The sequence below is a fragment of the Vombatus ursinus genome, unplaced genomic scaffold, assembly GCF_900497805.2.
Source record: "Vombatus ursinus unplaced genomic scaffold, bare-nosed wombat genome assembly UNPS02000577.1, whole genome shotgun sequence".
NCBI classification, from domain to species: domain Eukaryota; kingdom Metazoa; phylum Chordata; class Mammalia; order Diprotodontia; family Vombatidae; genus Vombatus; species Vombatus ursinus.
Window position 1 is genome coordinate 20,724,337 of NW_020940355.1, and position 8,222 is coordinate 20,732,558.

Genomic DNA, 8,222 nt, shown 5'->3' on the forward strand with positions numbered 1-8,222 from the left:
ATCCATATCTCCAGTTTTAGATGGAATGGTGAAAACCAGGCTCTACTAATCACTGTCGTCCTGGTCTGGCACCTCAAGTTTGCACCAGAATCTGCTCCTTGTTAAAGTCCTGGCTTATGATGTGGAGCTGAAACCAGGCCTTGTCTCCTTTACTGGGCTTGGATGGCTTGGAGGAGCAGGGGCTCCTGAGGCAGGGTTGCCAATCTCTGAGCTCCTCAGAATTAACCCATGATTATTTCTCTTAGAGGCATTGTTCTTGATGTGGTTCTAGAGTGATTTGGGTTTGGTCAGTGCTTTTTACAATGCCATATTTGCCAGAAATCTGGTATGTCTTTTCTTCAATGTCATCCTCAAAAACAAACAAACAAGGAAAAAACCCCCCAAATCAATATATGCCATCTTTCCTAAAGGAAGATGTTAACTCTTGGTCCACTTTCACTGGAACATGTACTCATTCCTTTTCCAAAAGTAGAAAAGTTTATGAGATAAATCACCTCTACCCACCAAGAACATATGTCAGTGAGACAGTTTGTCAGGGAGAATGCTCCAATCTGTGATCATGAAGCATAATTCAGTGGCTAAGTCACATCTGCATCTGTTTGTTTAATCATTTTTTGTAAACAACGTGCCCATTATTTGCTTCTATCTGAATAAAAATGAAAGAGGCATGGCTTGTGAACAACTATGAGGACATCTGCAATTGCCTTAGAGGAAATCTGATAAAGAAAGAGATCTGGCACCATATATCACAGACTCATTAAAGTTGCTTACAGAATGGTTTTTAATATATGTTCAGTTGTATTAACCGGCAATGTACAGTTGTCTCAAATAGTTGGAGTGGACAAATCTTGGCAAATCAGAAGAACTACTCCCTGTATGCTAAAGTAGGCCATATGAATAGAACCCATTTCTGATTCAAATACTGAAGAACACAACTAGGACATTTCATCTACAGAAGGTACCATAAGAGAACCCTCAAGGAAAGGAATTTTCTTGTGTATATGTAGTTTATTCCCACTAGAATGCAAACTACTTGAGAGCAAGGGATGTTTTATTTTGTCCTTATGTTCTCAGTACCTAGCATAGTGCCAGGCGCATAGTAAGCACTTAAAAGATGCTTGTAGAATTTAATTCAATATCTTAATTTTTACAAATGAGGTATCCAAGGACAAAGTATCAGAGCTTCTTAAACTTTTTCCTTTTGGGACCTCTTTTTGGTCATTGGTGTTGCATGGCCAAAGGGCATATGCAGTGCAAATTGTGCATGTTGTGTGTGCAAGGCTGCAGTGAAGTTGCATGATGCAACACAGGCAAGCACTGCCAGAAACACCTTGGATTCATTACGCGTTTGATTTTTAATTAATTTTAGTTGTTGAACATTCAGAAACCTTTTATTGTCACCAATTTTTTTGTGACCCCATATGTGGTCACAACCCATAGTTTAAGAAGTACTAAAGATCACTTAAGGTGTTAGGGTTTTCTATTATAAATGAAAGAATATTTAAAGAGTCAGGAAGAGCTGGGTTCAAATTCTACCTCTGATATTTGTGGGATCATAGATTTAGAGCTGAAGGGATCTTAAAGACCATAAGGTCCAAACCTCTAATTTTACAGATGAGAAAATTGAGTCCCTTTATGGGACTTAATCTTTATGATTAAGGAACTTTCCTAGAGTCACACAGCTAGCAAGAGTCTGCAGTGGGATTTGAACCCAGCTCTTCCTGACCAGACTCTGTGTCTGCTACACTATGCAGCCTGTTGGACCATGGACATATCCTTTAACCTTTCTAAGCCTGCAGTACTTCTTTAACAATGCAGGGTATTCCCACATCAATGAAACTCAAGTCCTTGGAGTATTATCCATTATGATGATGATGATTTCCTTAACTCCAAGGAGGCAAATAATTTTTTCATAAAAAATGAAGGCATTTAATAATTGATGAAGAGATGCATTTAGCAGAGGGAAGTCTGATAGAGCACAGATTTGAGGAATGTCCAAGAGAGATGCCATTGTCTTACTGAATTGTTTTGCTATGGAAATTTCTGGGCTTGTCTATTCTGCCCAGCTATCTGAAATACTACTAAGCTGACTAGTCCTTGAAGGAACCTTCCAAGGACCACAATTCCAAATTCCCACTTAGCATCCCTTCACAGTCCCTTATAACAACATCCCCTTGCTCACCTCAGAAATGATATCAGGCTGAAATGCCTGCTTCTTGTGCTAACACAGAGATCTCAAATTTTGACTGTATGATCATGAGTACAGATTATGACTTTTCTCATAACATTCTTCTATAATACAGTTCTTTTCAATGTGGTATTTTCACAATGCTATCCACCATATTCTCCAATTATTTTGATCTTGTGTATGACTGTATCCTCTATGAGGCAGTGTGGCATGGAGACCTACCTGGACTTGGAGTCAGAAAGATCTGTATTCAAGCCCCATTTTGATACGTACTAGTTGTGTGTCTGCCTGGCACATAATAGGAGCTTAATAAATGCTTGTTGACTGACTGAATGACTGACTGTGGGCAAGTCATTTAACCTATCAATGTTCTAGGCATCACATCTAAGAATGTGATTTACAGATGTGATTAGCATAAGTGGAAGGTGTTTTCATACCCAGAGTTCCCCACCACAATGAAATGTCTGGATATCACCCTCCCCATTCCAATTCCTCTTCTAATATTATTCTCCATACCAGAAATATCCTGACATTTTACTACTCTGGATTGTGGGATTTTGGAATTAGAAGAAACCTTAACAATTATCTAGTTCAAGATTATACCCAGAATGGGTTTATCTTCGATAGGATTACAGACAGCCCTCTTCTTGAAAACCTCAAAGAGCTCAATAGTAGATCATAGAATCATAGATTTAGAGATGCAAGAGACCTAGGGTATCATCTAATCTAACTCACCCATTTTTTTCCTTAAGGAAACAGAGGCAGAGAAAGATAAAATGACTTACCTAAGATTACATAACTAATAAGTACCTCGGACAGGATTTGAACTCAGGTCATTCTGACTCCAGGTCCACCACTTTTAACCACTGCACCCTCAGCTGCCTTACTGGCTAGCTAGTGGCATGGCTGAGACTAGAAACAAGGCCTCCTGAATCTCATTCTAGTTCCTTCTTAACTACACAGTGCTGTTACACTAGAAAGGATCAAGAAATATGGGTATACAATGCAACCAAAACTAAAAGGAAAGCAGAAAATTGGGGGAGGAGGAGTTTCCAATAATTATATCTGATAAAGGCCTTATTTTTTCAAATATATAGAGAACTGAGTCAAATTTATGAAAATACAAGTCATTCCCAAGTTGATAAATGGCCAAAGGATATGAAGAGGCAGTTTTCAAAGAAATCAAAGCTTTCTATAGTCCTATGAAAAAATGTTCCAAATCATTTATTGATGAGAGAAATGCAAATTAAAAGAACTCTGAGGTATTGCCTCACACCTATCAGACTGGCTAATATGACAAAAAAGAAAAATAGTAAATGTTGGAGGGGATGTGGGAAAACTGGGACTCTAATGCATTGTTGGTGGAGTTGGAAATGATCTAACTATTCTCAAGAGCAATTTGGAACTATGCCCAAAGGGCTTTAAATTGTGCATACCCTTTGATCCAGTAATACCACTACAGGTCTATAAAGATATCCCCCCAAAAAAGGGAAAAAGAGCCATTTGTACAAAAACATTTATAGCACCTCATTTTATGGTGGCTAAGAATTGGAAATCAAAGGGATGCCCATCAATTGGAGAATAGCTAAACAAGCTGTGGCATATGATTGTGATGGAATATTATTGTACTATAAGAAATGACAAACAGGACGATTTCAGAAAAACCTGGAAAGACTTACATGAACTGATGTATAGTGAAGTGAGCAGAACCAGGAGAATGTTGCACACAGTAACAGCAATATTATACCGTGAAGAATTGTGAATGACTTAGCATTCTCAGCAACACAATGATCCAAGACAATCCCAAAGGACTTGTGATGAAGCATGCTATCTGCCTCCAGAGAAAGAACTGATACTGTTTGAATACAGACTGAAGCATGCTATCTTTCTTCTCTTTCTTTCTTTTTCTCTTTTTTCTTTCCTTCCTTCCTTCTTTCCTCTTTTTTGAGTTTTCTTATACAAAAATGACTAATATGGAAATGTTTTACATGATTACACATGTGTAAACTATACTGAATTGCTTACCATCTCAAGGAAGGGAGAGGGAAGGGAAGGAAGGAGAGAGTGGATAGAATTTGGAACTCAAAATTTTTTAAAAATGTTAAAAATTGTTTTAACATGTAATTGGGGAAAAATAAGATATCTTTTTTGATTCCTACTCTTTATTGAAATGAGAGGGTTCATACCCTTTATACTAAAGGATCCTCTTTCAATTGCTTAACTTGGTAAACACTAGGAAACAGGCCTAACAATCCACACATGGCTAGAAATATTGCATCCCCTGCAAAGGAGGGAAGAGCTTTCTTTGTATTTAAACAATGAAACTGATAGCTTTTGTCTCAAAGTTGTAGGCTTTTGTATCTTCCTTGGATAATTCTAGTCTTGTCCTTTAAAATATCTTAAAGAAAAAAAATAAAATTAAATACCTTTATGGTATAGACTTTTGTATTACAGATAATTAAAATGTTTGCTCTTGTCCCTAATAGCTGTACTGAGTAGCAACTTTAAACACTGTGGTCAACCCAAAGGACTGAGCCATAGAGGGGTGAGGTGAAAGAAATGGTTGCATTTAAAACTATGGTTACTGAAGCTGTGGAAATTGTATTTTGCTACAGCAGTATTTAGCCCTCTTTTCTGTGACCTACAATGGATTATCTGGTATAAAACATGTGGGTGGAGGGAATACAAGAGTGGGAGAGATAGGAAGAGAGAGGCAAGAGGAAGGGAGGCTCAGGGGTTGGGTAGGACAGAGAGAGATCAAATAAAACAGAAACTAGAATTAAACTTCCCACTGAAATGATACCAATTTGATAAGCACAGGTCTAGAAGCCATGCTTATCTTATACATCTGTGTGGGCAGGTACAGGCCCAAAATGTGGGTGAGGAAGCCCTGGAGGACTGTACGTACTTGTGCAAAAATCATAAAGAATAAACTTTTAAAAACAGCTTCAGTAAAAGAAGCTCAATCCCTGTCAGGGAGTGTCTGACTTACAAACAAACAAACAAACCAGCCCTTTGCTAGTCTAAGTCACACAGAGGATGGTGGACGATTGCCTTGGAATCCTTCACTATGTATGAAGTGTGGAGAGAGAAAGAGGGCCGGGGCAGAGTTGAGGCATCACATTTTCCTTCCAAAATCTGGAAGTGAAAACCTTGCCCTGTCTCTCCTCCCTCCCCTTATCTGGGAAGAAGGTGAAATGAACAGACTCCAGAGAAGGGCTGGTGTCTGGAGGGAAATGACAGATCTGAGGAGCTTAGAGGGGGAAATGTTGAGACTCGCCATGTTTCCCAATCCGTAGAAAGGGGCGGCGATGCTGAGATGGGCCTTTGCCAAAGAGCTCAGGAACAGCTCACCCACACCAGAAGATCTCAGGAGTGCATCCCTGCTCAAGGAAGGTCAGTGGATGATGCAACCCTCTGGGATGCAGAATTTGGCCCTGCAGGAGGGGCAAGGCATTTGGCTGGAGAACTAGATCTCTGGGTGCAGCTGGTCCTGGCGGCTGGTGAACCACTTCACCATGCACGTCTGACACAACATGGGGCAGCAGTAACGCTGCTGGCACTTGCCTTCGTCGAACTTCTGGCAGCTCTTCCCCAGTTTAAGGTTGGCACTTATCTGCATGCAGCCAATGCCAGCCTCCAGCTCCTGGTTGCTGGAATGGATTCAGGGTGGGTTGCTTTCCACCCAGGACATAAATGTTTCCAGAAAGAAGTCGCCAAGGCTCTGGTGGATTACAGCGTTGGCAGCATTGTACATGGGAGCATGGAGTTTCTCACGTAGCTCACCATATTCTGTAGACTTCAACCAAATGTCAAAGACTTTGAGGAGGGGATTGACACTGGCCACTCGGATGGTGAGAAGCTGTACAGGCAGATTGGAGTCTGCCGAGAGCTCATGCTGGCGTGACTTTGTCACCATCAGGTGGATGTCCTGCTACTGAGCCACACGGATGTAATAGGTGGTCACCTTCATCACTCAGGTGTCAGTCACCATCACCTGGGCTCCTGGAGCACCAGTGGCAAACTTGTCAGTGCGTCGGAACTGTGTTGAAGGAAGACGCCACTGCTCCCCACCCTGACTGCAAGAGGGCATAGAGTTCCAGAGTCCTTGCTTTTGGGCGGCAGTCCCACCTGTTCTGGGACCAGTAATAAGTGATGGTGGAGAAGGAGACTGAAAGTAGAAGGAATAGCTTCCAGCCTTTTGGGGCCTGGTTGAAATAATACAGTTGTGTTTTAGATACCGCAAAGCACATGCCGAGGTAGTACCCCAGCACCAGGACCAGGTGGACCAGCATGGTGACCCTAGTCCTGCGCAGGTGGTCCTGGACGAAAGCATGTCCTCGATGCCCAGTCAGCTGGACAGTAGATTCTGCGTGGTCAGCCCAGCCGAGTGGAACTCGTTGGGCGTAAAGATGAAGCAGACAAACACTATGTACTCCAGGGTGAAGTTCACCTGGGGGCTGTCCATGCTTTCTTGCTGGGCTTTATCTGGCCATCTGGGGAGGCAACCCAGCCCGGCAGGGTGCCAAGGGTGGGCAGAGCATTGCACTGTTCAGCTGAGAAGCGGAGGCCAAAATAAAATATTTTTAAAAACCAAAATAAAAACAAGCAAACAAACAACAACAACAAAAACCCAAGCATATTTGGTGCACCAGTTGCACCAAATGTAAAGAAATAGTTTTTGGGAACTCTAGGGGAAAAAAAAAACCTAGCCTAAAACTTTAATAGAAGCTAGGTTAGTTTAATACTTAAAAAGATCTATGGCTTCATCAGGTAGGGCTCTTTATCCACCAATGAGAATTACAAGTCCTCTACACCCCAGGAGGCAGCTTCTTGAGTTGTCAAGGCCAAAACAAAATGCCCTTAGGGCCACCTTCTGAAGATTACCCTTTATAAATATAGTTAGATTGGTCCTCGGAGGACATCACCATTCCCACACTTGAAGACTTTCCAGTTTGAATATATTATTTATTTATTCTAAACATTTTTGTTCTTTTTAAATTTTAAGTTCTAGATTCTCTCACTTTCACTGCTCCCTTACCCACTGAGAAGGCAAATAATATATCAACTATACATGTGGAATAATGCAAAACATATTTCCATATTAGCCATATCACCAAAAAAGCAAAAAAAAAAGGTGAAGGAAAGAAAATTATACTTCAATATGCACTCAGAGTTCATCAGTTTTCTCTCTGGATGTGACTTTTTTTTTTCATCATCAGTCCTTTGGAACTGTCATGGATCATTGTATTGATCAGAGTAGCCAAGTCTTTCACTGTTGATCATCATTATAACATTGCTGCTACTGTGCACAACGATTTCCTGGTTCTTCTCACTTCATCTGTTGCATCAATTCATATAGGTCTTGCTATGTTTTTCTGAAACCACCCTTGTCATTTTTTACAGCACAATAGTACTCTATCACAATCATAGGCCACAACTTGTTCAGCCATTCCCTAATTGATGAGCATCCTCTTCATTTCCAATTCTTTGACACCACAAAAAGGTTTACTATAAATATTTTTGTACATATAAGTCTTTTTTCTTTTCTTTGCTCTCTGTGGGGTACAGATTGAGCAGTGGTATTACTGAATCAAAGGGTATGCACAGTTTTATAGTCCTTTGGGAACTCTAGGCTGTTCTCTAGAATAGTTGGACCAATTCGTAACTCCACCAACAGTTCATTAATGTATTTTCCCTCATTCTCTCTAGTATTTGTCATTTCTGATAGGAGTGAGGTGGTGCCTCAGAGTTGTTTTAATTTGCTTTTCTCTAATCAATAGTGATTTATAGCTATATATAGCTTTGATTTCTTCTGAAAACTGCCTGTTCATATCCTTTGACTATTTATCAATTAGGGAATGGCTCTTAGAGGCCTTTATCTGACAAACTTAGTATAAAAAAAATTGAAATTATGTGCTTTATTATTTATTTTATCTTTTAGCAAAATGTAGTTTCCTTGATTAGCTCTTTTAATTAGGTCTATTTTTGCTTTTGCTTTGTCTGAGATCATGATTACTGCTTTTTTACTTCA

At 40.2% G+C, this 8,222-nt stretch overlaps 1 pseudogene; it reads right to left on the reverse strand.

Annotated features, from left to right (window-relative positions):
• Positions 1-5,585: 5,585 nt before the first annotated feature.
• On the reverse strand, positions 5,586-6,656 carry LOC114045875 (annotated as a pseudogene).
• Between the last annotated feature and the right edge of the window lie 1,566 nt (positions 6,657-8,222).